This window comes from Pleurodeles waltl, chromosome 6, assembly GCF_031143425.1.
Source record: "Pleurodeles waltl isolate 20211129_DDA chromosome 6, aPleWal1.hap1.20221129, whole genome shotgun sequence".
NCBI lineage: Eukaryota > Metazoa > Chordata > Amphibia > Caudata > Salamandridae > Pleurodeles > Pleurodeles waltl.
In genome coordinates this window covers 487,327,043-487,345,225 of record NC_090445.1, presented here as the reverse complement: position 1 = coordinate 487,345,225, position 18,183 = coordinate 487,327,043, and the positions used below count along the sequence as shown (strand labels likewise).

The 18,183-nt window shown below is 44.3% G+C and overlaps 1 protein-coding gene and 1 pseudogene across 1 annotated transcript in view; both read right to left on the bottom strand.

Annotated features, from left to right (window-relative positions):
- CAMK1G (calcium/calmodulin dependent protein kinase IG) overlaps positions 1 to 18,183 on the bottom strand; it is a 192,726-nt gene that overhangs the window by 97,500 nt on the left and 77,043 nt on the right. The gene's annotated exons all lie outside the window — the stretch shown is intronic.
- LOC138301980 (jupiter microtubule associated homolog 1 pseudogene) lies at positions 10,024 to 10,615 on the bottom strand (annotated as a pseudogene).

Below are 18,183 nucleotides of genomic sequence, written 5' to 3'. Positions count from 1 at the left end.
GCTTGACTTTAAAGAATGGTGCAGATTATAACCAAATACAGAGAATGGCTTACTCACTGTCTTGTGCACTAGGAAAATGTGCCAAACCGAGCAGACACAGCATGTGGCGGGGCTGCTCCCACCCCGAGTCTCTCAGGACAGTGTACAGCTATCACTAATCTTACCTGGGGTCAGGGTGACAGATTACAAATGGTGGCCATTTAAAAGGCTCTACTTTTGTCTCCAGCAGCAAACAGACGAGCCCCGGGAGCCCGCTGCCACCTTGTCATTTAAAAACTGTGAGGGGGCTCCTGTTCACCACTGAATACAAATAAAAAATAGCTCAGACAACCAAAATGAGCAAAAAGAAAAATGTTTTTGACAACACAAAGCAATTATTATGAGAAACGTTCATTCTGAGACAAAATGGAAAAGGGAAGGGAGAATAGACATGGCAGGCCAGTAACCAAGTGGATTGAGCGATAAGAGCAACGTGGAGAGACACAAAAGGAGAAGTGAGACAGCAGAGTGGAGAAGAATGACAAAAATATTAAAAGGGGAAAGATAATCAAGTGAGGAAGAAAGGAAAGCTGGAGGAGAGAGTATAAGAATGCTAGAGATGCAGACATATGGAGCGAGTGAAGGGGAAGAGAAAAGGGACAAGAAGTGATGAAAGACATAAGAGAGGAGGGTCAGAAATTTGTTAAAGAATAGAGATAAAGCTGGAAAGCGAAAGTGGAGAACAGGGAGACAGGAAAGTGGTAGAGGATGGGGTGTAATGGACAGAGCTGCTGATTCGACTTTGGAACTTGAGAACCAGGTTATGAGTCTCAGTGTTGGCTCAGAATCCTATGATTCTCGGCAAATCACTTAATCTACCTGTGCATAAAAAAATGAATGTGTCCGTGTAAAGCACTCCAATACATTTGGGTAGGGTTTGCGCTATATAAAACTGCAAAGAAAGTGAATGACAAAGGAAATGATGGAGAGTAGAGGAAGATAGAAGAGGCTGTCAAACATTTCCTGGTCTATGAGTAAAAAGGAAGGTTGACTACTACCTCACATTCACTATCCTAATTCTCTACCTCAGTCTAGGGCTTATTTTAGAGGTTGTTGACATTCCAGGAGGCAGTGCTAAATGTAGATTAAAATCCACTAGTGGAATTTTATTCTTCAAAGGGACAGAATGGTAAAGGAAATTCCACTTGTGGGTTCTCTTTGGGTTTCAACACTGCCTCCAAACACAGGAGGACTTTTCATTACTGTCTACAGCAAAGCAATAAAGGGTACATATGGACATACAACATTAGGTATAGCACAAATGAATTTAAGAGGCAGAGGGATGTGAATGAGGCTGACAGGAGAGAGCAAGACAGGAGAAAAAGGAAGGTTTGCGAGACAGAGAAATGAAATAAAACTTCAAGGAGAGATATAAAATGACAGGAGGAATAAGGGCATAAGACCTATAAAAATAAATGAAGAACGTGCCCACTGGGGAGGCAGGAGTGGGAGAGAGAGGGGGATGTCTATCCAGCTAGGAAAAAAGAGAGATTAAGTGAAGGTCGTAGGTAGAATGAGAGACACCGAGGAGAGAAAAAGTTGAAGAATATGAGAAAAAAGAAGAACAAGACAAAGGGGCAAAATAGTGATAGCAAGAATGAGAAAGGTGTACAAACAAAGTAAGAAGGGGGTATAGAGACAGACAGAATGAAAGGCATTGGAATGAATTCATGCAGCTATTCCAGATTCAAAACAAGTCGCTACTCACAATACAATCAACATCAAGTACAATGCTGTATGCAATCCCCAAAAACATTGCTTTCAGAGAGGCTCCTGAGTGACAGCATAATGAGAAAGACCCCTGGTTGGTTGAGGGTGAACAGAAGCCTCCAGACACGAAGGATGCATTTGGTTCTCTGACTCATGTTCTGATATTATACAGGACATTCAAAGATCTTGTTTTTGGTGGGGGGGGGAGTGGAGGCTACCGGACCAAGAAGTGACTAACAAATTCAGGCACCCAATGTAGAGAAATGTATAGTCTTGTCTTGGCCAGTGCTACTGACCCCACCAGTTACAAGAAAGTTCAATGTATCAGAGAGTTCTCTAAAAATGACTCCTGATACTAAGCATCATTTCATGAAACTCAATAGTCACAAATCTGTGCCACTTTTTCTTTTGGTGTCCAGGGCTAATTTTGTTCCCAATCTGACTCGGTTCCGGACCTGGCACCACCAAGTCCACACTTCTGAGTGGAGTTGGAGGGGCTGAGGGAACCTCCTGCTCCCAAACCCTGCCCACATTCTAAAGCCTGCATTAGCGGAGGAGTGAACGCTCTCCTCTCATCTGCTCTGCCCCCTACATAGAGGATAAATGTGTGAGGATCTGGGCCAATTATTTCCCACAGAAAGGGGAAAAGTGAACGGATTTGGCCCCGGTATTTCCAGGTACTCGACTTATTGCTCATTTTGGGGAAATAACTTGCAATACTCATATATAGGTGCAGGGATACCAGCCAGAGTCAGAGATTCTAACCCTATGGTATTCATGAATTTACTGTACCCCAATCTAGTAACATTCTAATGTGGGCCATAGTAAGCACACACACAGAAGACTAGAAAAGGATAAAGACTGGAAAGAAAAAAAAACTTTTGCAAAGTACTGCCCCTCTCGGCTTGGTGTGTAAGTGCACACTTTTTTAGATGGATGTGTTCATGTGATCTGCAAGAAAAGCTGTCACTCACACTGCAAGAATGCCAATGGCTGAAGTGGGCTGACTTACTGCCCTGTGCAGTATGTTGTGTTGGGTAGAACAAAATAATAATGATTGTTGAAGTGATCGGTGAATGGAGCGCTGGCTCAAAACTTTGGTGTGTATTTGTGTATTTTTTTATTTATGATTTATTATATGATGCTGGTGATACAACGAAAGCAGTCTCTAGTCCAGGCCTAAAAATAAGAGCATATGTGTTTTTGCTTCTATGAGTAGCTGTTATTCGGTGCAGTGGTTCATTTGTGCGAGCTGTAAATCACCAATTCACAGCTTAGAGGCTTAGTCAGTATACAAAACATAAACTCACAAAAACTTGCTTGAATTCATAAGAGATGCCATGAAACAGCACCTCATAAGTTAGCTAATGCAAAAATGAGGGCCGCCTTTACGCAGAAAAGAGGATCGGTCACAAGAGGGCGGTCCACTAAAGCTCAGAACGGCATGTTCAGTCATTTTAAAGAGTAGCTACTGTGTGCAGTAAATCTTTTGTGAGACTAGTAATCCAGTAGCCATTTTATGATTAGCTATTGGGAGTGGGACTCCTTCTTGCACAAAGTACAAAGATTGAGTAGGAAGCAAACAGTGATATTAGAGAAGATCAGAAGCTCCATTAATGTACATACAAACTAGCAGTCTGATTCTTCTTCCTAACCTTCCTCCGCTTGCAGCTGCTGTTCACCTCCAAGCTGCAATATTCGGCCAGTAATACCATACATTCGGCCCTTGCTTTAAGGTATGCAGCCTCCCCATCTACATGTGTCAGAATTTTGTGAGAAAACCACTAAAGGATGGCAATAGCAGTGCAAAGTAGAGGGCCTGGAGAATGTATAATTGATCACCAATTTCTCCCACCTGCTATAGTGTCCTGTATAAAACTCGATTGTCACATGTCCTAATGCACACAGCGCTGACTCAGCCTTTTATCCTTCTGGGGCTGCTAGACACTGGGAATCCCAGGGTGAGGTATCTCGAAAGCACTGCTAGGATTTGTACCTTGTATCTCTTCTAAGTGAGACACACTGGTAGGAATGCATTGAGGAGGGAACAACACTGCATTGTGTAGACCAATACATATTACAAAAGGTCTTGCAGAGCTATAGGCTGCCTAAGGCAATCTCAGACAGATAAGCTTTTTTTGTGGCATGGAATGATGCTCTGCTTCCACATAACTCTCTAAGGAAGCAGGTTATTTCTGTCACCAGAAGACAATAGTTCTGAGGAGGTATTCTTCTTTGAGGTACGAAAGATGAAATGTTAAACTGTGTTCTGCATCTCCCAAACCTTCAGAAATGCCAATGTCAGAACAATGGTAATCTAAAAAGGTTCCTTGAATTCAAAGTCAGATAGGCACCAAATCAAACATTCTCATTAAACTGGCCTTAGTAAACTCAGCAGATCAGCTGAGGAAGGCTGCACAGCTGTGCTGGCCCACTGACTGCTTTAAAGTATGTGGGAATTGTAAGCCACATAACAGTTCTATGCCAGGTAATAACTGAGTCAGTACACATATATTGGTTTGAAGATGGGTGTGACGTCTTATGAAACCTCCTGAATATGACAACATTGCTCGTATTTACTAAGAGTTTAAGCTTGCCCTTGCGTAACAGAATGCATTGCAAAGAGGTACAAACAGCAGTGTATGAATTCACTTTTACACAAAAAAAGCTTTCACAGTGTCAAGACCTCTTTGAGCCAACCCCCTATTAATGTACGCCAGAGTAGTATGTCTTGCGTGAGCCAGCGCAAAAACCATAGTTTTGGTGGGGGGGGGGATTTGCTAAAGTACTGTGATCTGGTTTTGTGTTGTATACAGTGCCAGAGAACAAGCAAGGGGTCAAGCGTAACACTGCAACTGCAGAATTGCAGAATTGATAAAGGGCTGGATGTCCGGGTGTGAGGGGGGCAACTATGTGATTGCTGAAGACATAGTCGGGCTATATCTGCCTGATTAAGAAAGACCCAGGAAGGGCTTGCAACTTCCCGAGAACCATAGGTCCAGTTAGGGCTGCATTGCATGACTACCTTATGGTATACACTTCTGTAGGACACCAATGATATTTGCCCACCCATTCTTACTTGACTTATCCTGTTGTAGAGTACAAGCATAATAAGTCATGAAAACATATTCCACCACATTCCTCAATGCCATTACCTTTTCTTGTCCACCTTATTTTAATGTATTTTTAGGTCTGGCATGAACTGGTGCTCCACTGTGTGCTTGGCATTGGCCCACGCTGGGCTGCACCTACCTTTGATCCACTCTAGACTGCAATATTTAAGACTGCTAACTGCCCAACCCATGTGCTGTACCCACTCCTGTGGAGCCACATCACTAAAGCTCTAAAGATCTGCAACCTCGCTACATGTAACCGGACACTGCAGCCTCTGCAGTGGAGACTGGGCAGGCATACTGCAGAGTGTGGCCCATGCCCAACTCCACTGAACACCAGAGGACTTGATAGTTCTCAGCAGCTCTTCTGGAGCACGTGGGAGGAGCACTGTTATATACAGCAGCATCTGAAAGGTCTCTGAGAAACTGCATATCCAGAGGACACGTAAGATATCTCAAAGACTGAGCGCATTTTAACTGTCTTTGCCAAATCATTGTGCTTGAGTGTGAGTCATACTACTCTTGATTACTCTACACAATGAATCCCAAGCCCGGGAGAAAATCTGGGGGTTGGGAAGGGCACAAAGAGAGTGGGATGGGTGTAGTGCTTACACTGAATAGCGCCCAGGATCACTTACTTTTGCTCATAGAAGTGGTAAGTATTTACTACAACTGTATGATTAAAGCACTTTAATGTTTACAAAGATAGGCATTAGGCTGGACATCAATGTTATTGTGTCTGTTGGTTGATTGTTGAGTGATGAGCTCAAGCATCCTCACACCACCTCACTAAGAAATCTCTGACTGCTTGACTTTGCAACCCAAGAGTGAAGCATGAAATTGGTTATACTTGATGCAGTCTGCAGAGTCAAATATGAATGGCCCTGGGTCATCAGTGGTAAACACCTCAACCTCCATGACTGAGGCAGAAAAAAACGTGCCTGTCTGTGGCACCTTAAATTGGGTCTCAAACAACTCATTGCCAGTGACAGCAGTGGAACCATCTCAAGGGTTCAGAGTTAGGTCACAAATGCACCCTAGGAACGATATGTAAAGGTCTGCGCTGCTTGATTATATCCATAATGGTGGCTCTGAGAAAGCATATAAGCCTGAAAGGGAGAGTCATTGTGATGAGTTGTGACACTAGGCTGCATGTACAATAATTGCATGTGCAGAAACAAAGCAGGGGGGAAGATGTGGGTGACAATCTCACACCTCTTGTCTGAACGTGAGTGGTCTGCAGTCTAACAGCACCAAGAAGGCCTGAATGCTGCATAAGAATGTGGTAATGGAGACTCAACCTGGATCTCAGAACTGGGCACCAGGATGCCCAGACAAAGAGAATTACAGAGCAGGATGAAGTGGAGACCAGATGGTCCATATCACCTGATGAAAAGAGTACTTTCTAAAGAACTTGAGAAATACGGAGGAGAAGACCAAGATGGAAGAATCTGAAAATCAGAGAAGCTGGTCTGCCATACCAGAAAATATTGCTTACCTGGAGAGTAGTCTCAGCAGAGAGGCAAGGAATAGAAATGGCATAGTCAGCGGATGAACAAGGGGCAAACACTGTGGCAAAATCTGGCTGCACAATGGTCCATTGGTGGTGTTTGTGGGGGGCAGGGAGGAGCCAGGCCCAAAGGAAGATTGGCCCACCTTGACACTCCCTTCATATGGCTCTTCAGATGAGCCAAAGCCACACTATTGGTCTGACTCATACATGAGAGCCAAAACACCAGCTGTGCCTTCAACGTGTGTAAATTATAGAACAAATAATGCAACAACATGATAAAATGTCAGTGTTTAACATATGGGAATGATTCAGTTTAAAACATTATCTTACATCAATGCACTGATATTTATTTAAAGTGAAAGTTTCTAAAGATGAACTTAGAAACATTTATGTATCGTCCCTCCTCACAAGGATCACATGAGTGAACCAGGTGAACCAAATGTTAAAGGCCTTTACATCATAGACAATATTATTGTGATAGATGGAGCAATATTACTGGCTATTACAGCATATACAAGAATGTTTTTGTGTGTGTACAATCCTGATCTGAATTATTCGATAGTGCCCTCAAACGTTATGATCAGTAAATTAGACAAAGTGAAGTAAAGTGATTTGACTAAGATAACACAATTTGGTCAAACAGGAAAGCCAAGATTTCATCACAGGTTTCCTGGTACACAGTGCAATTAAGCCATTGATCAGATTAATGTATTTTCCTCTATACTAAAAACACTAGAGGCCAGTGTTTTGTATTGTTCTGTCGGAAGCAGACCTGTCCACTCATACGATGTGTCACACGATTTTGGCTCGCTTCACATGGTCACCTGGTGAGAAGTCAAAATCACACAGTGGCCAGCAAGAGGAGCTGAATTTCTAGCACCTTGTTGGCAGCTGCAAGCAACAGATGTCCAGTAAGAAGTGTGACTGCTGTGATGAGCAGTTGTATGTAGTTCCGGTGGATTGTTGAATGTCAGCAGGAGCGTGATGACAAGTAAGCTAGTTTGCAATGATGAGGGTGAGGCGGTTGTTACTGTATTTTGGGAAGATGGGGAGAAAAACATACAGGACCAATGGGGTCTTTTTTAAAGTCTGCAGGCAGGCAGTCACAACACAGCAATACGAGAATCGTTAAAAGGAAGTGACACAGCTTTGAGCATGAGCAACGTCATTTGTGTTTAGGTTTCGCCTGCAAATGTGCACCTCCATGCTGTGCTTACAAAATCTTTTGTCAATAAAAAAAAAACCTTAAAAGAGGCTTAGATCCCATCTCTTACTTACCTGAACTTACCATTGGCTAAGTCCAACATCGCTCTAAACACACTTTATGGGAAAAGGTTTGCAGGTGCCGCTGCTGATGAAGGGCGATGCTCGTTTACCCTTATGAAGGAGCCGCCCCTGATAACAGCCCTCTCGTGCACTTCTGAGCCTTAGAGTGCAGGCTTCAGCGTGAGCACCTGCCCACCCCTGAAGGTGATAGGTGGGCATTTCACTGCAAACATACTAGCATTTCTCCATATTTTAATTTTAAAAACTGGTGCTTATTTACAAGGCCCCTGATCCGCCAGTGCATCACTTTTTTTCCAGGGCGCAAGGGGCTTATAAATAAGTTCTCTCACCTCTTCCTACACACACACACACCCTCCTAGAATGCTCCTAAGGGCATCATACCCCATCTTGCATTAATTGGCAGCAAGCCTTTCAGGATCATTTCTCTAAGGGGGCAGCATGTCATTTGGCCCAAACAAGCAGATGGACTGCTCGAGTTCATGGCTGGCATCTTGTAAACAAAAATGTATTGGTTTTGTCAATTATTTGTTCGACTGTTACAGAACACCTCGAGCTGCTGTGCAGTATGTCTTAAAGTTTTAAAAAGTGCTATGACTCGCCCAGCGTTGACCGTGCCATAGCGCCTTTTTTTCTTTACTTTAAGACATGCTGTACAGCAGCTCGCGCTGCTGTGTCACAGGTCTAAAAAAACCTTAACAAAACCAATAGATTTCTCAGGGGCGAAACGTGTTGGATTTGCCAATGCTTGTTTCTACAGTGACGTATTTTGTGGATGCCTGCTGTCTTTGAATTGTAGGCCAACTGAGGGCTCAGTAGGTCATCGTGTGGTGGTGAGCACATCCTCCTAACTCGTGACCCAATAACCTCGCGTGGGATGAAGAATAATTGAAAACCGGAACCCCGGCAAGACAGTGTTGTGACAGAGATTCAGGGGCGTTCAGAGGTCATTGTTGCTGGAAGGTGCTCGATGTTTCAAACAAACATTGAGAAACTGCGACGTTGTCGTAGAAACAGCGGAAGGAGGATCGCTGCTGCACAGTGCATGTTGAGTAGGCTTTGCTTTACCATGGCAACGCAGTGTTTTGTACTCTAGAGAGGGTATGTGTTGTGTTACACAGGAAAGAGGGGGAGTAAATGATTTACCTCCTACCGGATCCTAGGAAAATATTATGATGCCCCACTTCGACTAACTTCGGCGTTTGTACATTACCTCTACTGGGCAGAGGCCATTTTTGAGTGATTGCTTTAAACACCGATGTCTGGTGAGTTTCATAAATGGTAAACTGTAAAACGAAAATACGCAGTAAGATATATGCAATAGTCTAAAAATAGAAAACAGAAACCAAGTTGTTGTTTTGAAAGCTCTCTCGACCTAGATTTTACTCCTCTTTTTTTCTTTTCATCTCTTCTCACTCGGTTTTCTTTGTTTTGGGACTAGATCTCCGATGTCAATTTTTTTTAATCAGATTACTACATTATAGGGCTTCGTCAAGGCGCCACTAACACACCCGAGGTGGGAAGGAAGCTCTTAGCGAGTCCTTTCATCTTCTGCAGATATCAGCATGCAATCTGCAGATCACATGCTCGAATCTAAGTGAGACAGAAAGATTCTCTCATCCTAGTTAGACATAGGACATGAGCACTGTCTTGAAAGGTGCTATAAAACTTAGAAACTATAGAAGGTTACTTTTGGTTGGAAATGTAGCTGGCTACTCCCTGATCACACAAGAGGTCTAAGAGTTCCTGTATTTCTACATTTACTGACATGCTGGCATATAGGAAAAGTTTGTGGGGAATCGATTGTTACATGTCAGTCCTTCCTGGCAAATTACTGATTTTTTCCCAGCCATAATGATCTTATAAGAAGTTTCATGATGCCTGGTAAGTCCATTCACCACCGTTTTGACACAAATATGTTTTGTTACGTGTATTTGTAAAGCACACTATCACCCGCAAGAGTATCCTGGAACTGAGAAGGTGCATGTGCCTAGCCCTATCTATGATCGTTAATTGAAAAACCAGGTCTTCAGCTTCTTGCAAAATTCAAGAAGAATGGAACAGGCTGTGATGTGGAGAAGGAGGTCGGTCCACACTTTAAGAGCAATGCAAGAGAATGCTCATCCTCCTGACCTGGTTCTGTGTATGAAAGGGATTTGTGCAAGTAGGAGTGCTGTGGAGGGGAGGTGTCTGGATGGTTGGTGGAAGAAGATGCGACCATTCAGATAGGTGGGGCCTGAGTTGTGGGATGCTTGAATGTGAGTGTGAGGAGTCTAATACACCATGAAAACTGTAGGCTTCCACAGAAATCCCTACAACTTACATGCCATTCTGACAGTGAAAAAGTGAACATTAAAAAAAAAAAAAAAATAGGAGGAGGGCAGATACATAAAGTGCTTCATAAAATAAATGGAAGAGGGCAGTCCAGGTGCATGGTCATTTCACAAAACACAGAAACAAGACTAACATGGAGTCGGCAGGGAACAGCAGCATTAACCAAGTATCAGGGTGGACCTGCCACCAGGAGGGTTTCTTCTACTTGGCACTGGTGCTGGCACTGCAGGGGCAGAGTCTGTAGGTGCTGGTTCGGAAGGCACTTCACTGTCAGATAGGATAGCTTGATCTGCCTCAACGTTTTCATACTCTTCGGAGTCGCCGGTTTGTTCAACGGAGTCGCCACACTCCCCACCAGGTAGCGGCCTTCTCTGCGGTACTAACGGCTCCGCATCGCTGGAAACGCTCTCTTTTTGCCCTTGCTTAGGAGCTGAGAGGTCATCGGGAGGCCGAATATATTAGATGCCATCTTGTACTTTCTTGCTGGTTGATCCCGCTGCTCACCAAAGCCAAGAGAGAAGTTGGACGCGCCTCCGGGTGGCTGCAAAACCCTAGAACTGCTCCTGCTGCTGGGAGCCACACCCGAGAAGGTGATGGTGGTCCTCATGGCATTGCTGCAGGTTAATGTAGTAATAGGCAAAAAAAATACTAACAATAAGAGCCGACAAAGGGCAAAAAGAGGAACAAAACGAGCCCTAACAGTCCACTGCAATGAATCCGGCAAGAGTCTGAATTGAGCACATTTGTGTTTTGGAACCCAGTGAAGTTCCCAGAGGTTTGGTGTAATATGAGTTATGTGTACCCAGTGAAGTTCCCAGAGGTTTGGTGTAATATGAGTTATGTGTGGGAGGTTGAGGATGATTCTGGCTTCTGGATGGTCTGTGGTCTTCTGATGAGTAGCTTGGTGATCCCAGAGTTGATGGTGTTCTGATGGTCCAACTTGCTGGTGACTAGGGCATGAGTGACAGTTTTTGTTGTGTTGCTTAGGAGTCATTTGAAGATCCTCCTCAGCATCTTCAGGATGTGGAAACAAGACGCAGTGATGGTGTCAACTTGTGCAGTCATGTCCTGGTTGCTGTCAATGGTTATTCTGAAAATCCTGGCGTGTGTTCTTGGTGTGGGTTCGACTTCAGCCAGCCACCAGGTGGAGTCCCAGGGTGAAGTGTTCTTGCCGATGATCACTACTTCTGTCTTGTCCATATTGAGATTGAGACAGTTGGATTGTCATGCAGGTGGAGAACTTGTTTTTTGTGTTGGGATCTTTTCTAAGAGGGAGAGTATGTGTTCCATGTTGTCTACTTAGGAGAGGGTGTTGATGTCTTGTGCGAGGATGACCTTGGCCACAACGATCATGTATGCATTAAAGAGGGTGGTGCTGAGCGAAGAACCTTGAGGGACTCCGCAGGTGAGTTTGAGGGCTTCCAAGGAGTAAGGTGCTAGGCTGACAGCTTGTGTTCTATCCGTTAAGAAAGAGCAGATCCAGACGAAAAAGGATCATTGGATGCCAATCTCGTGCATGCACATGATGAGGATATAGTGTGAGACAGTGTCAAATGCTGCAGGGTGGTCCAGGAGAATGAGGGCTGCTGTGTCTCCTCTTACAAGGATCATGCAGATGTTGCCTGTGACGGCAATGAGTACTGTTTCTGTACTGTGGCTGGCCTGAATCCAGACTGTGTGGTATTGAGGATCTGGTGGTTGCTGTTGTAGTCGGTGAGACATTGATTGGTTACTTTTTCTAAGACATTTGTCGGGTATGGTGGGAGGGAGATGGGTCTGTAATTGGAAAGTGTGGCTGGGTCAGTGGATGTTTTCTTAATCAGGGGTCTGACGATGGCATGTTTCCAGGTGTTGAGGAGTGTGGCTGAGCTGATGGATACATTGAGGATAGGTGTTAGTGCTTCACTGATTGGTAGGAGTCTTTTGGTGAAGGCGTGATGGGACAAGGGTTAAATGGAGTCCCCAAGTGGATGGTCTTCATGGTAGCAGCAAATTTGACAGTGGTGACAGCAGACCACGAGGCTACGGTTCTTTCATCTGCTGTGATGGGAAGTGGAACTGCAATGGTAATGGGGTCCAGTTCACGGTCAAAGTTACTATGCTTCACAGCTGCCAAAGGGTGATAGAAAAACTTTCACAGGCAATCTCCAGAGAAATTGTGCACTCCACAGGAAAGCCAAAGAGAACCACTATGTGCCTGTAATTTGACTCAGTGGCTTGGTCATCCCATCTCCTTGGGACTCAAGCATGTATAATCTCAATAGTATCAACTAAACCCACTAAAAATGCTCCACTGATTTCAGGGATACCCCTCTTAAACAACCAGCTTCACAGAGAAGAAGAAGTCGGGAGAGTGACTATTAAATCTCTCCAGGAGATCGATTAGAACAGGATTCCATTAACTCCTTGTAAGGTGCACATTTTTCGAATGAGCTCATACAAGTACCAAGAAGTCAAGTGTGCTGAGCTACTCTGTACTACAAATTGTTCTTCATGACCCCTAGTGTAATCATGCATATTTTACAGATAGGGCATTCCTTTCTGTGCTTGTGGCTTTCCCCTTGTAAATAATATAATCTCATTTACATCAGCATAAGTGGTCAGTAGAGAACATGAACTGGGGCAAAGAAATCACTGAGATGTATGGGATGCACAGGTGTATGGTACATTTCTCAGCACAGTGCCAATAGGGTACCACTCGTAAGGTAGTCTAGTGGTTACTTGGTTAAAAGCGGGGCCATGGAAACCCTTCATGGTTCATTGGTGCGTAAAAGGTTCAGTGAACCCTCATTGTTGTCTCTAGTAGAACAAGTGTGAGAGTATTTCAGGACCCGATGCCTTTCCTCAACAGCTGAGATCCACAGAAATACCTTAAGTGAATCGAAGGGCACACCATTGCTCTTTTCCAGCATGCTGTGCACTATCAGTCATGTGCACACCCTGGAAACATAGATGTTTACTCCATATAGAACTGCACATTGTGTAATGTCTACAGTGTAGGCAGCACATGATTGCCCCTTTCCCCACCCCCAAGATGAGTGTAACACACCGTAGCTATTTCTATGCTTTAAATAACACACCACAAGGTGGAATGCTGAAGTTGCTGTTCGCAAACTGCTTTTTGCAGCCTCCTTGATCTTAACGCAGGAGAATCCTCCACCTCGGTCACCAGATGCCTTTGGGAAAGGGTGTTCTATGTGTAAAGAGAAAAGATGTGTCTACTCAAGGATGGAGAATGCTGGCAGAGGGATACACAAGTGTATCACAGAGCCAGGGGATAGCCTCCCTAGCATTTACATGGGTTGGCAATGGCAATCATATATCAGCATCAGTGGTCCAGAAGCCCACATCTTCTAACTTGACATCCTTTTGTAGAACCAAAGCATCATAAGCCATCAATAAATAATACACCACATTCCTCAATGTCAGTCTCTTTTTTTGCCCATCTGATTTTAATGTATTTGTTATGACCAGGTGAGCTTACTCCACAGTGTAAAATAGAGGGTAGCCAGATTTAAAAAATGATGAACAAGAGAGCTAATTGATAGGATCAAATGCAAATTAGATTGATTGCACAGCTCAATTAGGTTAACATCCAAAAATCTCAGGTAAAAACATTAGTGAGGTGGAGTAAATAAAATAAATAAGCTATCAGATAATGGGGGTCATTCTGATCCTGGCGGCCCACCGACCACGGGAGCACCGCCAACAGGCTGGCGGTGCTCCCATGAGCATTCTGACCGCGGTGGTTCAGCCGCGGTCAGAAGCGGAAAGTCGGCGGTCTCCCGCCGACTTTCCGCTGCTCGGGGGAATCCTCCATGGCGGCGGAGCGCGCTCTGCCGCCATGGGGATTCTGACACCCCCTACCGCCATCCTGTTCATGGCGGGAAACCCGCCATGAACAGGATGGCGGTAGGTGGTGCCGCGGGGCCCCTGGGGGCCCCTGGGGGCCCCTGCAGTGCCCATGCCAATGGCATGGGCACTGCAGGGGCCCCCGTAAGAGGGCCCCGCAAAGTATTTCAGTGTCTGCTTTGCAGACACTGAAATACGCGACGGGTGCAACTGCACCCGTCGCACCCCTGCAACTACGCCGGCTCAATTCTGAGCCGGCGTCCTCGTTGCAGGGGCATTTCCTCTGGCCCGGCGGGCGCTCTTTTGGAGAGCGCCCGCCGGGCCAGAGGAAATGTCTGAATGGTCGCCGCGGTCTTCTGACCGTGGTGCGGTCATTTGGCGGCGGTACCTTGGCGGACGGCCTCCGCCGTCCGCCAAGGTCAGAATCAGGGCCATAGTTTCTAAAATTCAAAACCATATACAGTTTCTTGTTGGTCTTACTGTATTCTGCTAAGGCCTCTGGCATTATCTCACCCATTTTGTCTTAGAACATCATCTTTTCAATGCTTCACACCAGAGTGATCAATATAATTTAAATGTGCAAAAAAAAAATGGAGGTTCGGGTTAAGTCCCGTTGACGGTAGTGGCATTTCTGAGCATCTCTGCAAGAATAACTAGGGGGAATATTTACATACCCCTTGTGGCGCCTTAGCACCGCCACATCTTCATTTTATGACGCTAAGGCAGCGTTAAGGTCGACATTCCCCAGTGCCACATTTATAAAGTGGCGCAATGCATGCCTTGTGCCACTTTGCAACCCCTTGCGCCTCATTATGCCTGTGTCAGACATAATGTATGCAAGGGGGTGTTCCCCTACAAGGAGGCTCAAAAAATGGTGCAGTGAAATTTACAAGATTTCACTGTGCCATTTTTTCTGTCATTTTTAATGTCTGCTCAGGAAAAGCGTTAAAGTGACGCACCCATTATAATCTATAGTCCTTCTTATGCTTTGCTCCACTAGCATCAACATTTTTGGCACAAGTGCAGTAAAGCACTACAACAGCGTCAAAAAGTTTGACGCTGTTGTTGTAGTGACCACCATGGTGCGCCGTATTGTACACAGGCAACCATGGTGTCGTTATGAGGGTAAAGGGGGGGTGCAAGAAAAGTGATGCATCAGGACCCATGCACCACTTTTTGGTGATCTGCTCCATAGTTTTTTGCCATCTAAAAGGACGAAGGATAAACAGTGCGACTGGGAGTGTTTCATTTTATTGTTACATACAGTAGCTTTTCTGTCGGGGCTGTAGATGTTTATGAATTGCATTAAACGTTTGTCTGTCACGGTTAGGTGTGTCATGTAAATCACTCCTGTCCTGTATAGACCGTACTTAGCCTAGAAAAATATATTTGTACTCGAATATACATAGGTGATGAGGAGTCTCTAGTTCAGTGTAAAGAAAAAGGAAGTCAAATTTCACAGACAACATCCACTGACCCAACTGTTAACTCTTTTTTTCTTTTTCGTAAAAGCAGATCCAAATGGGCACTTAAGGAGTTGAGTTACAGAAGTTACCACCTGCTCCATGCAACTGCCTTCGAATTACGACTCCATCCTTCTTCTATGATACGTTCATCTTCTTCCATATCTCTACTCATTTGAAGGACCAACTCTGGAGTTTAGCCCTGGCCATCATAATCATATTCCCGGCGAGTAGTAACACAGTTCTGTAAGTTTTTGAGCAGGGTATGACCAGTCAAATATTATTTTTTCCGACCTCAATATCTTAAATATGATGCTCGGCCATTTTTAAAATACAGCCATTTTTCACTTTCATTTAAGTAATGTAAAAATTCCAAAATAGTTTCCTGTTGTTCATTTTTTGGCTACTTTGGAGTGCCGTACTGGAGGAGGAAGTTGTGCTAGCCCTCGCATGTTACTGAACAGAGGGTTTAATGCAACCACTGTTGATGAACATCAGTTCAGGCAAATTCTATTAGAGGTGTAGTCAAATGATAAATGGGTAAATGCTTCTCACAACTATCATAATCAGCGATTTGGTATGGAAAGCCTATACAATTGAGTATGTTCCACAACTGAAAAAAGCGCCCTGCCTTTAATATCCAAATGAAATGGTGAGAATGTTTAAATTATGTCACACTGAGAGTCTTTTGTACTGGTAAAGTAATTCCATCAGTATTTTCGGATTACCTAATTTGTAAAGTGGCATATAATTTATTGAACAAATAAAAAAAGATGTTGAATTCCTAGGTACCAAATAATATAAGAATAACAATCGTTTGTGGAGCGAGCTACAATTCATCTGGTCCCTGGGTGCTAACAGAGATGTTGCCATTTCCAGGGCTTGGCAGAACAATCATTGAGAGAAATGTTCAGAATTCAATGGTATTTTTGTCTCCGCCACCCTTACTGCCTCCATGAAATGAATGCTCCTAGAGTTGCATTAAAGGAGCAGTGGTAGTGTTAGCTGAACGCAGGGGTGTAAGGAGTCGACTGTACCCTATTTACAACTCTATTTTACAAATTAACAAATTGCACCAATCCCGTCCAATGCAACGCAGCATGGAGACTTACAGTTTTAAGAAATGTCATACAATCACAACAAATCTAATACAGTACTCTAGCAACATTGGTCAACACCGTGCCCTGCCCCTGCTACTGGTGCTCGTTGCGTGGAGCACCAGAGGGGATGATACTCTTTCTGGGCAGGGAGAGTAATCAGAGGTGGCAGAAGGCTACGAACACGGAGTAAAATAAATTACTTTCTCTTTTGCCATCCTCTTCCCATTCCTTACGGGGTAAGATTTCATCTCCAACACAGAAATGTTTCACCTATCTAAGTGAACACAAAAAAACACCAAAATGGCTGATTTCCTATTCCTCTGTAGAGAGTATGCTGACGAAACAAACAGGCATCACTTACTGTGTTTTTCATTTCTGTGTGAAAGTTTTCCTGTCAGGTATACGCAGGGCCACTGGAAATATGCGATTGTGCAACTGCAGCAATTTTGCATATTTGTAGATTTGTTGTATTTGACACACAATGCCTCATCTGCCGCATAATCTGCAGATTTTAAGAAAAATATTTTTTCTAGCTGAAATGGTTCAAACGTTATTGAAAATTCTGCAACGCCTGTTGTCGAGCAGTGGCAGGCCCTTTGCAAAGCTGGACTGCTCACCTTTTTTATTGCTATAGTTGGGTGTTAAACTGGAACTAATGAGATGCAACAAATGCCCATACAATATTCCCAAGTAAACAAGCATTGGCAAAGCCAATAAATCTCGGCTATACTAGAGCTACTGCATTTGGCAATGTCTTTTGCCATGCTGTGCACCCGTGTGGCTGTTGTTCAGCATGGCTAAAAGTTAGTGTCATGGAGTGTTGGAGTGGAGTGAGGAGCAGAGTGTTGTAGAGTAGATATGTTGTAACGTTGGAGTAGGAGGAGTAGTGTCATAGAGGGAAGTAGAGTTCAGTGGTTCAGTGACAGAGTGTGTCGTATAGTGGGATGCAGCAGGGTCGAATAGGGTGAAGTGGATTGAGGTAGTGGGGTGGTTTGGCGTAGAGTGGGGTGGATTGGATTGAGGTAGACTGCAGTTGATTGGATTGGAGTGGGCTGGATTGAAATGTGGTGGGGTTGACTGGATTGGGAAGTTGTCGACTGCAGTGGGATGGATTGGATTAGAGTGGGGTGGGGTGGATTGGATTGGGGATGATTGGAGTGGATTGGAATGATGGGGTTGTCCTCTCAAAGAGTGATCATTTCCGAGGATACAATCCGGTCAGTTATGGTAGGGAAGAAGGTTGAGGTAGTTGTCAATTAAGTATGTGCCGCTGCCCCGAATCTCTCAACCAGAACCCGCATATATTCAAACTATGCAATCCAATCCCCATTGAAGGACAAGATTAATTGGGGAGTTGATTTTGCTTAAGTGTTGTCCATTATAGAACAAAAAGTGGGGTTCCTTTCAGACATTTCCTTTTGATGCTCTAGTAGGAGCAGAGGCTGCATCAGGAGTCTATTGGAATCAAAAGGCAGATGTGAGCTTAAAAAGCAGGTGTGTCTCAAAGGAACATGCTTTTGCATCTTCAGTTCTCTGGTTCCAAGCTTCTTCACCATCAGGTGGTGGAGATGGTAAAAAGTCAGCCAGGGATAGGAAACTCCCACCTCTAATGAAGACTTTTGCAAAAGGAAGAAGATTTGGGTTCAAAAGAGTATTTGGCCCAGCTTCAACATCAAAAATGTTCAGCTTTGTGAGGCCGGGGTCATAGCCGGGGTGGTATCCACACACAAATTCCAAGAAATTCAGTTTGTCATACAGCTCTGCTGGATAGCATT